The following is a 15,096-nucleotide window of genomic DNA, read 5'->3' as shown; positions in this document are numbered from 1 at the left end:
GTGTCGGGAAAAGATAGTTAGGAAAAATAGTCACTCGCATTAAGGCGGCTGGAGAATCAGATTTTCAATTTTTTAAAATTTTCTTTCTTGAAAGTACTACTAACACTTCTTTGTATAAAGTAAGTATCATTAAAGTTTTAGTAAGTATATATCATTAATTAAAGTAAGTATCATAATTAATGTAGGTATCATTATTGATGTATAAACCGTACTTAAACTTTAAACGCGTCTTTCTCCAAATTTCATTTTTTAACTTTTCACAGTGATTGCTCTGAAACTAAGTTTCGTATCAATTTGAAATTTTAAAGCAATAATGTTTGTTCATCTGGCTCTCAGGTGAACCATGGACAACTCCGTAAAAATATTTTATTTCGAAATATTTTTTTATTGTAGAAACTAAAAAATTTAAATTTTTAAAAATATAATAGCTGCTATTATGTTAATTTTTATTCAATTTTTCTTGTAGTGGTTTATCGGATAATGATAAACCTCCTCAAGATTTCTAGTTAAAAAAAATTCGTCTTGATCAAAATACCGAGAGCCGAGATATTGCAAAATCACGACCTCGGAAAAAAGCGGAGTATGTACATCGTCAGCCATATATATCGTATATTTATATAAGTATTTTTTAATAAAAAAAAATTTTTTCTACTCTTTACATGTATAAATATACCTCAAAATTTCACTTTTGCACGTTTATTCAGTTTATTACAAAATATTGTCAAACACAAGCATAATTTTCCGGTAATCTGACCCTCCAGTTCCCTTAAAGCTAATTTCTCGAGCCCTTAAGAGAGTATTACTCTGGTTTGAAAGGTCGTAAAAAAGGTATTCAAGAACTTTTTGTGTAAGGTAACGAAAAAAAAATTAAGCATTAAACTTAACACGTTCTTTTATATAGCCTTATTTTACAAATATATTTTTATTTTCTAAGTAACAAAAACGTTCTTCTTTTTTATGTTATATCCCGGTTACTAAGAGCTCGCAAAAAAACCATATGTATATTAGATGGTGGAAATAATTCTAGCTGTTCAGGTATCTGAAATGTAAAAACCAAAAATTTTCTTATTTAGGAGAAATGTGGCTATCGTCTAAGCTAGAATAAATATATGTATATTAGTTCTTTTTTTAAATAAAATATTAACAAAATTTTGAAGAAAAACTGCAATATTTTCAATAAAAAGGCCGTCATTTTGCCTAGAATGAAAATATTAGTTTAATTCTAGTTCAGACAATAGCCACACTTCTGCCAAATAAAAAAAGGTAAATGTTTACAATTAGGGCCCCACCTCCGATGACCTTGAACTTGACATAAGTTGTCAAGGTCACCCTCTTGAGTGACCTTCAGAAGGTTTTAGTCGGGGGTCGCTTCTTATTAAAAAGTTATAAACAAAAAAAGTTTGACTCTCACGCGAGACGAGTTATTACATATAGGTTCGTGGCGCGCGCTTTACAAGCTCGTTTATTGTATACAAAATATCTGCTTAAAGCAGGGCATACACACGTATGTGTGTATAAAAAATGTGTGTATAAAAAAACATTTTTTATTTATTATTAGAAAATAAAAATAAATTCTTAAAATAAAGCTTAAAAAACATGCAAAGTTTAATGTTATTCACTTTTTTCGTTTTTCTTCAAAAAATTTCTAAAAAAAACTTGTTCGACCTTTCAAACCAAATACTTCTTTAAAGTCGAGTTTAAATAGAGTTGGAGATAAAGAAATCAAAATTAAATAAATTAATTTATTAATGAAAATGCAAAACTGTTAAGAAAAATAGAAATAAAAAATAAAAAAATATCTTACATTCTTACGTTCGATGAAGTTAGATAAATTGAAATAATTGAACTGTGATCTAGATTTGCAAATGATATAAAAATCCAAAATGTTAAGCGACGATTTGGAAAATTACATTTTATTGTTTGCTCGCATAATAAACAAGAAAAAGAAGAGAGAAAAGTTAACACATTATTAATATGATTATTAAAACTATACACTATTAATGTATTATTATTCTTATAGAAACCGACCAACAAACAACGTTGTATGTTTACAAAAAAATTGGTAAAATTTATAAAATTAGTTTAAATAAAAGAAAAACACTCTTTTTTAAGTTATTTTAAATAATAATAATTATTTTATTAATAATTATTATTATTTTTAAATCATTATTATTAATATTATTTTTAATGATTTTGGTAGGTAAGTCACACGTTGTTTTTTGTTTCAAATTATTCTCATTACAACGTAGAATCGCGCGTGTGGAATTGTTACGTGCAGTTTGTCGTGTCGAGGGTGAAAAGTGCGCGTCAATTTCGCGAATAATTTCCTCTCTCCGCTAAAGATGGCCGTTCCTCCGCGGCCGCGTCGCGTCGGCTTGATCAATACTCCCTGTCTCGTGTACAGTTTGGGGCCAGGAATCTACATTCTCTGCCAGTAGCTCGCCCTCACTCGGAGGAGGGAAAGAGGGTTTATATGACCCGTCGTCGGGCAGATCTACCCCACGATATCGGCAAGCTACACGTAACGATTTTATTACTTTCGCAAGCACCGCGCAGGCTTCACCGAGTTCCGTCGTGTGCCTTCGCGACCGGAACCACCATTATTGCGTCATAACGGCGAGATTTCGTACCATCGCTTCGCGATCAAATTCCGAAGTAATGTCAAGTTAAACAAATTAAAATATTCGACGCAAGTTCGAATGACGCAAGTTGATAATTCGAGAGTTTTGCGACTCAAAATATAGCTAACAGTCCATTTATGGAACTTATTGGATTCTCGCATTTAACTTAAATTTTTAATTCTACATGAATCCCGCTCTTAATGATTAAAGAAACGCAAATATTTGAGAATATTTAGAACGTATTAGATAAAGCCGTCCATAAAAGAAAACTATATTTCGTAAAGATTTTTTTTAAATTAAAATTCAAGTCTACCAAACTTCAGGCAATTATCCAGAATTCGGAAAGTATCGTCCACATTTCACTTGTCGAGAATGCGAAATAATCGATGCGTCACGATTATCCGGCGTCGAGAATATCGCGTAACTTTCATGCGATACGATTTTCTGGAATTATCAACGTATCGGATCGATAAGGATCGTAAACTCGAGGAAAGAAAGGAATGTCGCGAGTCGAAAAAAGAAAGGATTTAAAACGATGTTTGTATACATCTATACGCACGATTAATAATCAATGATTTATTTTAAAAGATATATCTTAATCCGACACTATTCTTAAATATGAATTTGTAATTATTGTACACACGTTACATGTATAAAAATAATATAAACAAATGATCGCAGAGAACACAATTACTCTGACATTTTCGTACATACAGAGATTCAAATTTTATTTTATCAAAAATCGTTATTTTCTTCCTTCTCTCCAATCTTTCGCTCTTTTAATTTAGTTTCCTTGATAATTTTTCTTCTAATTCGGTTTACGGCCACGACATGTCGAGACACAATGAAAATACGGCAGTCAATTAACGAAAGCTTTAAAGATAATTATCTGCAATTAAACGATCTGTGTTTTCTCGGTCTTCAGTCCGTGAAGATAATCGCGCGAAACCAAACGTTTATTTGTCGCTGGGCTTTTAGCGCTGCCGTTTCATGTTACGCCGAAATTTACAATATTTCCGCGAGCACAAACACGAGCGCGTGTGCCATTTCGGGCCCGACAAACGGTTGCTCTGATAGCGCCTAAGCTGCTCTAATAGCCATTAAGAAAATTATAACGAGTCGAAATCGTGACCGCAGGAATAGTTCCGACCGAGGAAACTCACGGAAATCGCCTTAGAAACGCGATAGCGCTCTATGTATGTAATATATTCAGACGAATATTTATGCATTTCTCGACCTCCAAGCATAGTATTTACTGTTTAGCTCAAAAATAAATACTCGAATAGATAAAAATTCTAACTTTAGCTTGCGAACAACGTGAAACAGTCGTATTAATATAAAGATCGTAGTTCTCGGCAGCTTTGCAAAACCATCGCGAACTTCTGCCGTATTTAATTTTAACGACGGACAGAATCCGGAGTCGTTATTTGCTCAAAGAAGAGATTTTAAAACTATTCATTCCTTACTGCAACTTTTTAATATTTGATATTTAAATTTTACTTTATTATACTATATTTTGGCAAACACTCTAGACACGCTAGACTTTTGTGAGATAGAACTGAGCAACGTCGAGGAGGATTTCTCAATCGTTTCCTATAATGCGCAAATAAATTTGATTAATTACCTCGTTAAACCGTTGCCAGTTGTAATGCTTCCCTGTACTCGCGTCGATTCATCAAAAGACACGTTTAAATTTAACGTTTGACAACCAATCAACAGCTGATAAACTGCACTTCTCCATTAGACGTTTATATTAACGTATTCGATTTTCACGCACCCTCGATTTAAAGAAAAATACGATCCTCGAATCGTATATTTATTTCAAAGTTAATAAGTTTCAAATAAGATTCTTTACGCAACTTATCACAACCGCAACGCGTTATCAATCCTAATCGGCCTCGAGTCGCCGTAATCCCGACGAGTGTGCATCGCAAAGTATATAAACACCACCGAGGGGACAGAGAGAGAAGCGTGAATTCCCTTCCGGAATGATATTTAATTTCTTCAGAACTCGCGCACTCGCGTGACTCGTCCCCATCGACGAAGAACCGTTTTTAGCACGCGCCGTGATAGAAGCAACGTGCGCTTTGGCCGATGACCGGCCCTGCAATGAGCATACATATAATTCGCACGAAGGAACCGATGCCTCAGGCGTATCACCGGTCTATACATAGCGCGGCACGCGCGACGCGCAGACGCCTGGCGCGTATGTCCCGGCACTTTTGCCATCGCGGTGAAAAAAAAAAAAAAAAAAAAAAAAGAATATTAGACATTCCTCCTCTCTTCCGCGCTCCCTTCTCTGCGGATCGAGAAAAAAATCCTCCCGCGATCGTCCATCGATAAATCGATTTCTCGTTCTGTCCAGCGTAATCCGAGTCTCGAGCCGAAACGCGTCCGTCTCATCCCCCGCGCATTAGCTCTCGGAGGGAAGAACGGGTTCTTTCTCTCCGCCAAGAGTGCCCGTGACCTAGATAAACACGGGGGACTCACGAAAATAGCTAAAGATCGGCTTTCGGGAGTGAACTACTACTCTCTGACTGACCTACCTAATGCCCCTCGTAAAGCATGCGGTTACGCCGGCATGCGGCAGTTTTTCAAATTGATATATAAATGTCGCGCCCGCGCGGTTATACCTCTTCCTTCGACGTTTAGCACGCGATATGCTTCTCGATACAATTTATGGTAAAAGTTTCGTACTTTGCGGGGGCTACAAGAATGCCACGAACATGAAAATCGTTAATACGCGAAAAAAGTATATTTATATACCATGTACAATTAATTGTTATACATAAAATTATATATGAAAATTGAAAATATATATGATACTTGAATGTAATAATAATTATTATTATATATGCAATTGTTTTATATATCTCTTTAGTCTTATCGCGCCTCGTTTCCTAACTCTTCAAAGTGCGTTGACACGAACCATAATTACGACGCGAGGGTTGAAGGCCAGCCGCAGTAAATCAATTCAACGCAAATTCGCGCGCCATTTTTGGGTGAACAATTGATTTGCAATACCGCGAAGGAATCTGATAATTCGCTATCGCTCACCTTGTGGATCGCGTGTAGGTGTAGGTAGCAGCGTATCGAACAGATTGCTCGGTAAAAGTAAAAAGTAACAGTTACTACGTTTACGCGAGCGTTACTTCTGTAGTAAATTACGATAATTTACCCGTTTACGCGGAGTAAATTATCGTAAGTTACTACAAAATCCCGTTTACGCGAAGGAAAATCCCGTTTACGCGAACAAATTATCGTAAGTTACTACAGAAGTAACGCTCGCGTAAACGTAGTAAGTGTTCACTAAACAAGATACTCCGCGTTAGAAGTCGAGGCGAGACTAAAGCCAGCCTCCTTAAGCATTTCGGAAAATAATAATTAACGTGATTTATTCGCTACAGCGACTCGCTTCGATATCCCTAGCTGGCTACGTCATTACGTAATCGTTCCTTCTTCTCGAAATGAACTTGTATGGCGCTCGGTCGCATATCCGCTCCACTGGTGATACGATAAGAAAGAATGAGATCCAATATACGAGAAGCAGTAAGAGGAGGTCAGAGGACACAACGCTTCCGGGAAGAAGTTGATACAGAGAGGCATTATCTTCCTAACAAGTTGTCGTGATTCATGCCACTCATGGCATGTTTTACGCGTGTACGCATTTTAATGACATTAGAAGATATTGATAACTGAATTTAATATCACAAACGATACCAGAATTTATTACTCTTCAAAATAGATATAATCTACAAACGTAATAACATTGTCCAATAATAGTTATTTGTGCAACAAGTGCTGTAAAAGGCGAGTGCGGTCACCACACCCGGGAATTTTCATCTTTACGCACGACTTGCACACCCTATTTTATGTTGCAAGTGCGTGGAATGTGGTCTATCACGCACGCGTAGCGTGCGCAATGGGCTACTTTCCATGCACGTGTTACATAAAAATCTAAGCAAAATAAGTCAATAAAAATTATAAATGGAGAAAAAACAATCATCGTGTTATTGCGAGATTCATATAATTTTTAACATTTTGTTGTGTAAAAAATATTGTTCAAGTTTTGAAATTCAACGCATTCTTATTTATATATATATTTCAAAATAACAAATTTTAATTTTACTGCTTTTTTTAAATTTTTATTACTTTTTTTCAGATTGTGTTTGTATAAACGCATGCATATATTTTTCATATTTCTCACAAATTGTGGAAAATAAGCAATAGTTCTGCTGGAAAGGGAAAGGGAAAGGTAAAGGTAAAGCTCTTTCCTTCTCACCCCTCATTTTCGTTTCACGTGTCAAAAACGTACGGTCGTAGTTGCCCGTCGTCAGGGATAATATCGATTCGGCAACACACGCAAGCGTATACAACCCTACGAAATTGGGTCGAGTCGCGCTGTCCCGTCGCGGTTTTAGACGTGGTCCACGTTGTCTAGGGTCGATAGCTGTAGATATGGAGTCCGAAAGTAGGTCATCGTGAGAAGACTCCTTGACTTTTTAAATTTTCAATCAGTGGAACAACAGGAATCCGCAATTTGGGGAGTTCATTCGACCTCGGGTGTTTTAAAGAGAAAATATGAACGTAAAACTTTTAAAATTAATCAAACGCGCGTATTGTCGATACGCCCGCTAAAATATTACCGATGTATCAATTGACTACTCGCTGAACGAATGCGTATCCGGTGTCCGCGGAAGTAGCAAGATTAATAATGTTCGTGAAAGCAATCGGTAAGTAGTAAACGCCCGGCTTAGTCAGACACGGCGAGATCTCGTCTCGCCGGACGTCTGTGTCCGCGGCTCCATACCGCTCAATTCTCGTACGTGCATACATCGTTTCGCGTTACAACAACAAAGTTGCTTGTATGTACGTGACCGACCCGTGATTTCACTTGCGCGACCTGGCCTGTGGATCGTGTTCCATACCGAATTCCGTTAGTGAATCGTTACAGTATATAACCAGAGCAGCGAGAACGAGACGCACACCGCTTCGACCGGCGAGTTATCAAAGTGTAAACGTTCGATTTAGAGAGAGAGAGAGAGAGAGAGAGAGAGAGAGAGAGAGAGAGAGAGAGAGAGAGAGAGAGAGAGAAAGAGAGAGAGAGAGATTAAAGTACACTGACAAAATTTACATTGCAATGATAAACGCTGCCACAGGATATTCCAATTTAACACGATTATCTACTGATTTATCACAAAAGAAATAAAACGATTTTTTTTCTTACGAGATGTAGCGCAATGCATTGTTCGAAGAAGTCGATAGAACATGTGTCATTAACATTTACTTGCGACAATGACATTTACTCGCTGCGTCCGTCCTCATAATATAATAATTAATTTAACTTATATTTTTTTATGCATTTTATTATTATTAATTATATATTTATCAAGTAAGCAAAATGTACTTTTCATCTAATCTCATACTTTTAACTTAAAATTTATATACAAATTTATGTATATAATAAAAAAAATTTAGACGGATTATCAATTTTCTCATACTGATAACAACCAGCCAGCCCGGCTCGTTGTCAGCAAAGACATTTGATAGAAAACGGAATAGATTTCCCTCGATATTTTTTCTTTTCAAAAAAGTCGGTTTTAGGATTCGACTTAAAAAGAATTAAAATTAAAATGTTGCCGCTGCGACTTTTGGAATTACTCGATTAACTTGATAGTAATTAAAATATGTCATGTGTGTATTTAGATATTTTATATTTAAAAATTATCTTATTTAGTGTGTTATTAGTATTAATCATGAATTTACTTTATAAATGAATGATACACAAATATCAGATGCAAGCACGTAATACCCTATATAATGTCATTATATAAGGTTACTGTCCGCTCGCAGGGCACGCGAAATGATCCGAGATCGGACTTAATGACACGCAAGAAACTTTCGCGCGTAATTGAAACGAATCTCGTCTGGAGACATCTTGATTGAATACAGCAGACGTTCAATTAGTCTGAGTATTAATTGAGTGTATCAAATCCACGAGATAATTTTGTCCTTACGAATCTTCGCAAAACCGAATCTCGAATTGACGAAATTCGATTACTTTATTAGGTCGCGGATTAAATACAATGTCGGAAATCGTATAAATCTGATACATTGCGATAATGTCTAAATAGAAACGGAGTATGTAATAACTGGTTTTGTCAATAATGATTCCTTAATTATGATTAATGACATCAAAATATTTTCTCGTTTATATTTTAATTTATTGAATTGTTGTGAATGTGTGTGAAAAAACTCTCTTAAAAATAAAACCATGAAAAAGTAATGGGTGTCAAGTAACGATAACGTCGAAGAGATATTTGATATCAAACTCACCCCAATATGTCTACTGATAGACGAAGTTCTTTCGCGGCAAATATCGATCACTGTTATCAAACGTCGCATGTACATGTTAAAATATATTAAGATTTTCAGCTATCAAATAAACCTTTTCTAATCAATTATCCAACGAAAACATGATTATGTATCCTCGACCATTGGAAGTCAACGCGACACTGATTAAAGATTGCACGCAGTCGCACCACGTAAAACCGGCCAAATAGTCAACCTAGAAACACCTTTCTTTTTCTCATCAGCGTATGAGTCCTTCGTAATGTGTTCTTTAGCTTCGACAAAAACCCTGATATAAATCAGCTGGGAAAGAAATAAATTCTTTGCCCGATCAGGGACGACCTTTCGTCTTATACATGCACCTTACGCCGCGCGTCTAATTCGCAGATGGGCGACCGGCGTAAATGATAGGTGACTAGTGTGAATACAGCTATCAGAAATGTATATCCTGATGAGAAAGATAGAAGAAAGAGAGATAAGACGATGAAGCGGGTACAATGACGGATTATCAATTTTCTCATACTGATAACAACCAGCCGGCCCGGCTCGTTGTCAGTAAAGACATTTGATAGAAAATATAACTTTCTAGAAGCCAGAAGAGACAAAATTGGCATATTTTTGAAAAATGTATATTAAAAAATTGAATTTATTTATAAATAAATATTCTAAATATAAATAAATATTATATTTATAAATACTGTAATATTTAAACTGATGATCAATAATAACAGATAATTGGAAAAAATTTAGTGTTATTACAAATATCGAGAAAAATTGACAAATCTTATATATTTGTCAACTTTTTCTTCTTTTCCTCTGTTTATATTATTTTAACTGCTTTCTCTATTTTTTAATAACTAAAGATTTGTTAATAAATAAAAATTTATTAATTTTTAATTAATAAACAAATTGAAGATTTCTTGTTATATCATAAATATCTATTTTGATATTTTATAAGTATTTAATTTAAATAAGTTTATATTTATATTTAATTATATTTAAGTTTTAAAAAATTCTTTAGGCACATTATTTTTTTATATAAAATATAAAAAATAATTGATAAAAAAAAAACGCCCAACGTGGGGCTCGAACCCACGACCCTGAGATTAAGAGTCTCATGCTCTACCGACTGAGCTAGCCGGGCTTGACGACAACTCTTTATTAAATGGCTTTTGAACGCAATATGGGAAGAATCTATTAAGACATTTTAATTATAAATATTAGTACAAGAGAGACATACATATACCTATAGTAATATATTTTAATAATTGCCATAAAATATTAATATATTATTAAAAATAATAGCATTAAAAAAATCTGTATAATAGGTAAACATATTAACCCTTAAATGCCACACCTCTCAAGAATCTCGTAAATGACATGAGGGGTCTAAAAGACCCCAGCATGAAAAATGTCTCCTTACTCATTGATTTTTTTATCTTTAGTTACGAAAATTTTTTTCAATGTTGTTCAAGGCTTAGAAAAGAGAATAAAATGCTTATATTGTTAAAATTTCAATTTCAACATAGTATAAAAAATTAAGTAAACTGAGTACTGCTAAGTGTACAAACGGGTAGGTCAATCACTCAACTATCATCAATGGGAGCATGAGCTCCATTTTTGGCGAGAACATTTGAAAACATTTCATTCTAAAGGGTCTGATGTGGTCCGCTGGACCCCACAGGGCATTTAAGGGTTAATGATATTTAGAATTTTGTAAGCGTCAATTTCATCTAAAATTTTTCACCATATGCATTATTAACATCAAAATAATTGAAATATATTTCTAATAATATTCAAAAAACGCATTCAACGCTTTAAGGAAAAAAAATATTTCTTAATTTCTTCAGTTCATTTTTTACACTCGACATCTGACGCACGGTTCCTGAAAAATAAAACACGTCGCAAATTCTTATTAATTTTACAAATATTTTTTATGTTATTATGACGTAAAATGCATAATTTACATAATAAAATTTTGTCACGCAAAGCTTGCATAATGTGATTTCGAAATTGACTTATATTCGTGCTTAACTTGTATTTATTGTGCATAATAGAGCAGTCATATTAGACATCGAACCTTTATTTCAATTAATCTTCCCAGGTTGCAATTACCACGAATCGCTTTGATTTGAAGTGCTATAAGTGGGATTTATTTTCGCAAAATTAACGGGGAATAAAAAGTTATTAACAATGTTATCAACAAAAAATACGATTCTTTTTATTTTTTCTCAAATATCTCGAAAACTAAGTAAGATAGAATAACTACTATACATACCTTTTTTTGTAGAGCATAAAATTATCTACAATAATGATTTGAACAACATATTTATCGTCAAGTCAGTTGTTTATATAGCTTGTACGCGCTGTCAAACTCCGAGACTCGGATCCCGAAAACCCTCGATTTCATCGTTTTTTTTTATATATTACGCCGGTGATTGTTTTTCGTCATTTAAAATAGAATTAAAAATTCCCCAAAAAAATCACACATCATCTGATGAGAACTACAAAGAATACTTTTCATGGTGCAACCAATTTTTTAGATCATTTTAATGTAAGCAAAAAATTTTGACTTTTTGGAATAGCCTTAGGCTGCGGTCACATAGACTGATATTTTCTGCGTAACGCGTATCAAGAGATATTCAATTCCGCGTAACAGAAAACGCGGAATGTCTCTGATTGGTTACGCGATACGCGTTACGCGGAAAATATCCGGTCGATTCTGTATTTTGAGATAAGGTGAAAATTACAAAAGTGAACAGATTTACTAGATTTCAACAAATAAAATTGTAGATTCTCTAGTAAATTTCCTCACTTTTGTAATTTGCACCTTGTCTCAAAATACAGAATCGACCTCGCTCATATATGTAACATGACTTCTGTCTACAGGACGCGGAAACGCTTGCCACGCGGCAAGAAGCGACGCGGTAGCCAATAAACTTTTAGTTCTTACGGTAAAACGACACGTCGATTGGCTACCGCGTCGCTTCTTGCCGCGCGGCAACCGTTTCCGCGTCCTGTGGGCAGAAGCCATAAGGCTGCGTTCGAGGAGCGCGCTATTAGCGCTATTTGCTTATTCTATCCTTGTTCTACACTTGATGAGCGATAAAGATAGAATGATGCAATAGCGCTAATAGCGCGCTCCCCGAACGCACCCTAAGTGCAAAAACTTTTAGGAATTTCGAACAACACAAAAACAAACTTAATAGGTCATTTGGAGAATTGAATAATATCAATATTATCGACTATTGGCTCTGGCCCACAGGACGCAGCGACGGCGACGCGGCACCGTGGTAACCAATCACCGTCTTGCCTTTCCGTTCTACTTCCTAAAGTAGTATGAAAAGGCAGATCGTGATTGGTTACCGCGGTGCCGCGTTACTGCACCACGTCCTGGGTTGCGTTCCAAAATTCACTCCATATAGTTAGGGTTGATTTATAATAGCCGTAACCGTTGATTTAAGGGTGCATCCCGATGGAGAAGAAATAGCGGAACGGAACAGGGCCCCGATTCTCTAACGAGAAACGTATGCGCAAACTCTGCTCTAACAGAAAAGCTGCAAATTGATTGGCTTTCGCACAGTTTTTAGCTAATAAGCTTGCAGCTTTTCTGTTAGAGCAGAGTTTACGCATACGTTTCTCGTTAGAGAATCGGGCCCCTGTAACGGAAAAGAGATATGGTGGGGGGTTAACCAATCAGAGTAGTTTCGTTTCAATTCCGTTCCGTTATTTAAGCTGCGGTCCACTTGACGCTACAAATGCTTCGAAGCATTCCTCTTCTCTTTTCTTTCAATGAAGGAAGAAGGAGAAGAAGAACGCTCCAAAGCATTTGTAGCGTCAAGCGGACCGCAGCCTTAGTGAGTGGGTTCCCCATGGCACGGAGCTGTTACGGAACGGAAAAGAAACGGAAAAATTTCTAACCTATTCTGTCGAAAGTTCGCAAATAAGTGCAGTGGATCGATTGCTTTGCAACATTTTTATTTTTGCAAATAAAGAGCAATATGTCGTCATCGGTAGGTATTACATGTGAAAATAAAATATGTATGTTAAAATCCTATGTTAATATGTTAATGCTAATTAACCGAATGTGATATACTTTATTAATTTCCAGAAATTCAAATGTGGATATTGCCGCTGGATTGTTTGGTTCGATGAAGACGGAAAACTTTCACATCCTTGCTTAGCAAATCATACGAATTTAATAATGGATAAAGATCGAAATCTCTTTATAAATGGTACGTATATTTGTGTACAAGAGAGGCGATATATATTCAATATAACTAATTGTTAGAATATGTAAATGATATATAAATTTGTTGTAAAACTAAATCTGTTACTATTTAGATTCTTTAGAAACACGTTGAGAGTGAGAATAACAGCAATAACGCCAGAGAGACTGGAGACAGTGACGTAGGATTGTCATTGATGATGGGAATAAGATCATCATCTACGTTGAGGTTGTTACTTGTTGATGTGGAAGGAATTAATGCTGTTGCTCTTTGAACAGGACGCTTTGAACATATCCACATTTGAATTTCTGGAAATTAATGAAATATATCACATTCGGTTAATTAGCATTAACATATTAACATAGGATTTTAACATATATATTTTATTTTCACATGTAATACCTACCGATGACGACATATTGCTCTTTATTTGCAAAAATAAAAATGTTGCAAAGCAATCGATCCACTGCACTTATTTGCAAACTTTCGACAGAATAGGTTAGAAATTTTTCCGTTTCTTTTCCGTTCCGTAACAGCTCCGTGTCATGGGGAACCCACTCACTAAATAACGGAACGGAATTGAGACGGAACTACTCTGATTGGTTAACCCCTCACCATATCTCTTTTCCGTTACTGTTCCGTTCCGCTATTTCTTCTCCATCGGGATGCACCCTAAGCCGTAATCTTTAAAAAATTGACTAATCACAGTCGAATGTGAGAAGAATAATCGACTGTGATTGGTCTATTTCTTAAAGATTACGGCTTAAATCAACGGTTACGGCTATTATAAACCAACCCTTAGAGTCCTATATTAGTAGAGAGACGCAAACTTTACCCCCATTTTGCTGCCGTCGCCATCTTATGATCGTACCCCCACCATGCTGCCGTCACTATCTAGCCCATGGTGTTTCTACTTTTAGCCAGCGCAATCAGTGCTCTTTACTAAAGTAAGTATTTATTCTTTGTTGCAGTTCAATACCTGTATCGACATTACATCAATTTTTATGTAAGAAGTGAAATGATGAAATGCATCGAACGTGACATTTTCGAATATTGAGAGACTTGTTGCTCGTTTGAGGTTAGGCTCCTACCAAGTTTTACGCTTTTCAATAATTTTCTTTTGTGCAAGGAGAAAGAGCAAGTTGTTTCACTGTCATATCAGCGAACCTGCTGGTTCATTCCTGAATATGTGTGAGGTAAATTCAGTTTTTTTTATCTTAAATAAATTACAAATATCCGTCGACCCTGGTACTGTTACTTAACCTTGGTCTTTCTGCAGAGCTCCAATTTAAATCTCATCTCTGCTCCATTGTCTAAGGCGGATGAAATACAGTATCTCAAATTCCAGACTAGAATAGTGGAAGAAAAATTAAAAAATCTTTAAGAGAAGTATAACAGTGACTTTGCTACTTTTGAAAAAATGGTTTGTGAGATACACCTAATGAAGCAGGAACTATACGTTGGCAAGCGCTTGCTTTAGTTTTGAGCTATAAAGGAGTTTATAAAGAGTCTTAGTGTTTTGGGCTCGTTCTGTCTATAACGTAATTATAAACGGACTAATTGTATATTTATAATTTATAATGTAATAATACAGTGCCACGCATTAATATTCGGACATCATAATACTTGAAAAAAATTAATCCGTATATTTATTTAAGAAATGTTGTTGTTTTAGTAAGTTGAAGCACAAAATAATATCCTACAAAATATTGAACTATTAAAGTTATAGTAATTTAATTCCTATGTAAATGTAATTTATACAAAAATATATTTTTTGTTAAATGTCCGAATATTAATGCAAATCACTATATACATATACATATAAAATTGTATAATTGTTCTAATTTTGAAATAAATTATTATTTTCACAATATATTCTTTATTTTATGTAAATT

The 15,096-nt window shown here is 35.1% G+C and overlaps 2 protein-coding genes, 1 long non-coding RNA gene and 1 other non-coding gene across 4 annotated transcripts in view; 2 read left to right on the top strand and 2 right to left on the bottom strand.

Moving 5' to 3' along the window:
• Positions 1-5,121, bottom strand: part of Axed (BTB/POZ domain-containing protein axundead) — a 30,528-nt gene extending 25,407 nt beyond the window's left edge. The window contains exon 1 of the mRNA XM_077408597.1: positions 4,246-5,121. The gene's annotated coding sequence lies outside the window, so the exon portion shown is untranslated. The remainder of the gene's footprint in view (positions 1-4,245) is intronic.
• Positions 1-15,096, top strand: part of LOC143898834 (uncharacterized) — a 29,114-nt gene that overhangs the window by 4,162 nt on the left and 9,856 nt on the right. The gene's annotated exons all lie outside the window — the stretch shown is intronic.
• Positions 10,044-10,116, bottom strand: Trnak-cuu (transfer RNA lysine (anticodon CUU)). Its single transcript has one exon. It is a non-coding gene; the product is annotated as a tRNA-Lys (tRNA).
• LOC143898838 (uncharacterized) lies at positions 14,038-15,036 on the top strand. Its single transcript, XR_013257307.1, has 3 exons — positions 14,038-14,148; positions 14,331-14,397; positions 14,481-15,036. It is a non-coding gene; the product is annotated as an uncharacterized LOC143898838 (long non-coding RNA).

Source organism: Temnothorax americanus, unplaced genomic scaffold (genome assembly GCF_048541705.1).
Source record: "Temnothorax americanus isolate GAGA-0224 unplaced genomic scaffold, ASM4854170v1 Scaffold24, whole genome shotgun sequence".
NCBI classification, from domain to species: domain Eukaryota; kingdom Metazoa; phylum Arthropoda; class Insecta; order Hymenoptera; family Formicidae; genus Temnothorax; species Temnothorax americanus.
This window is presented reverse-complemented; position numbering and strand designations above follow the sequence as displayed.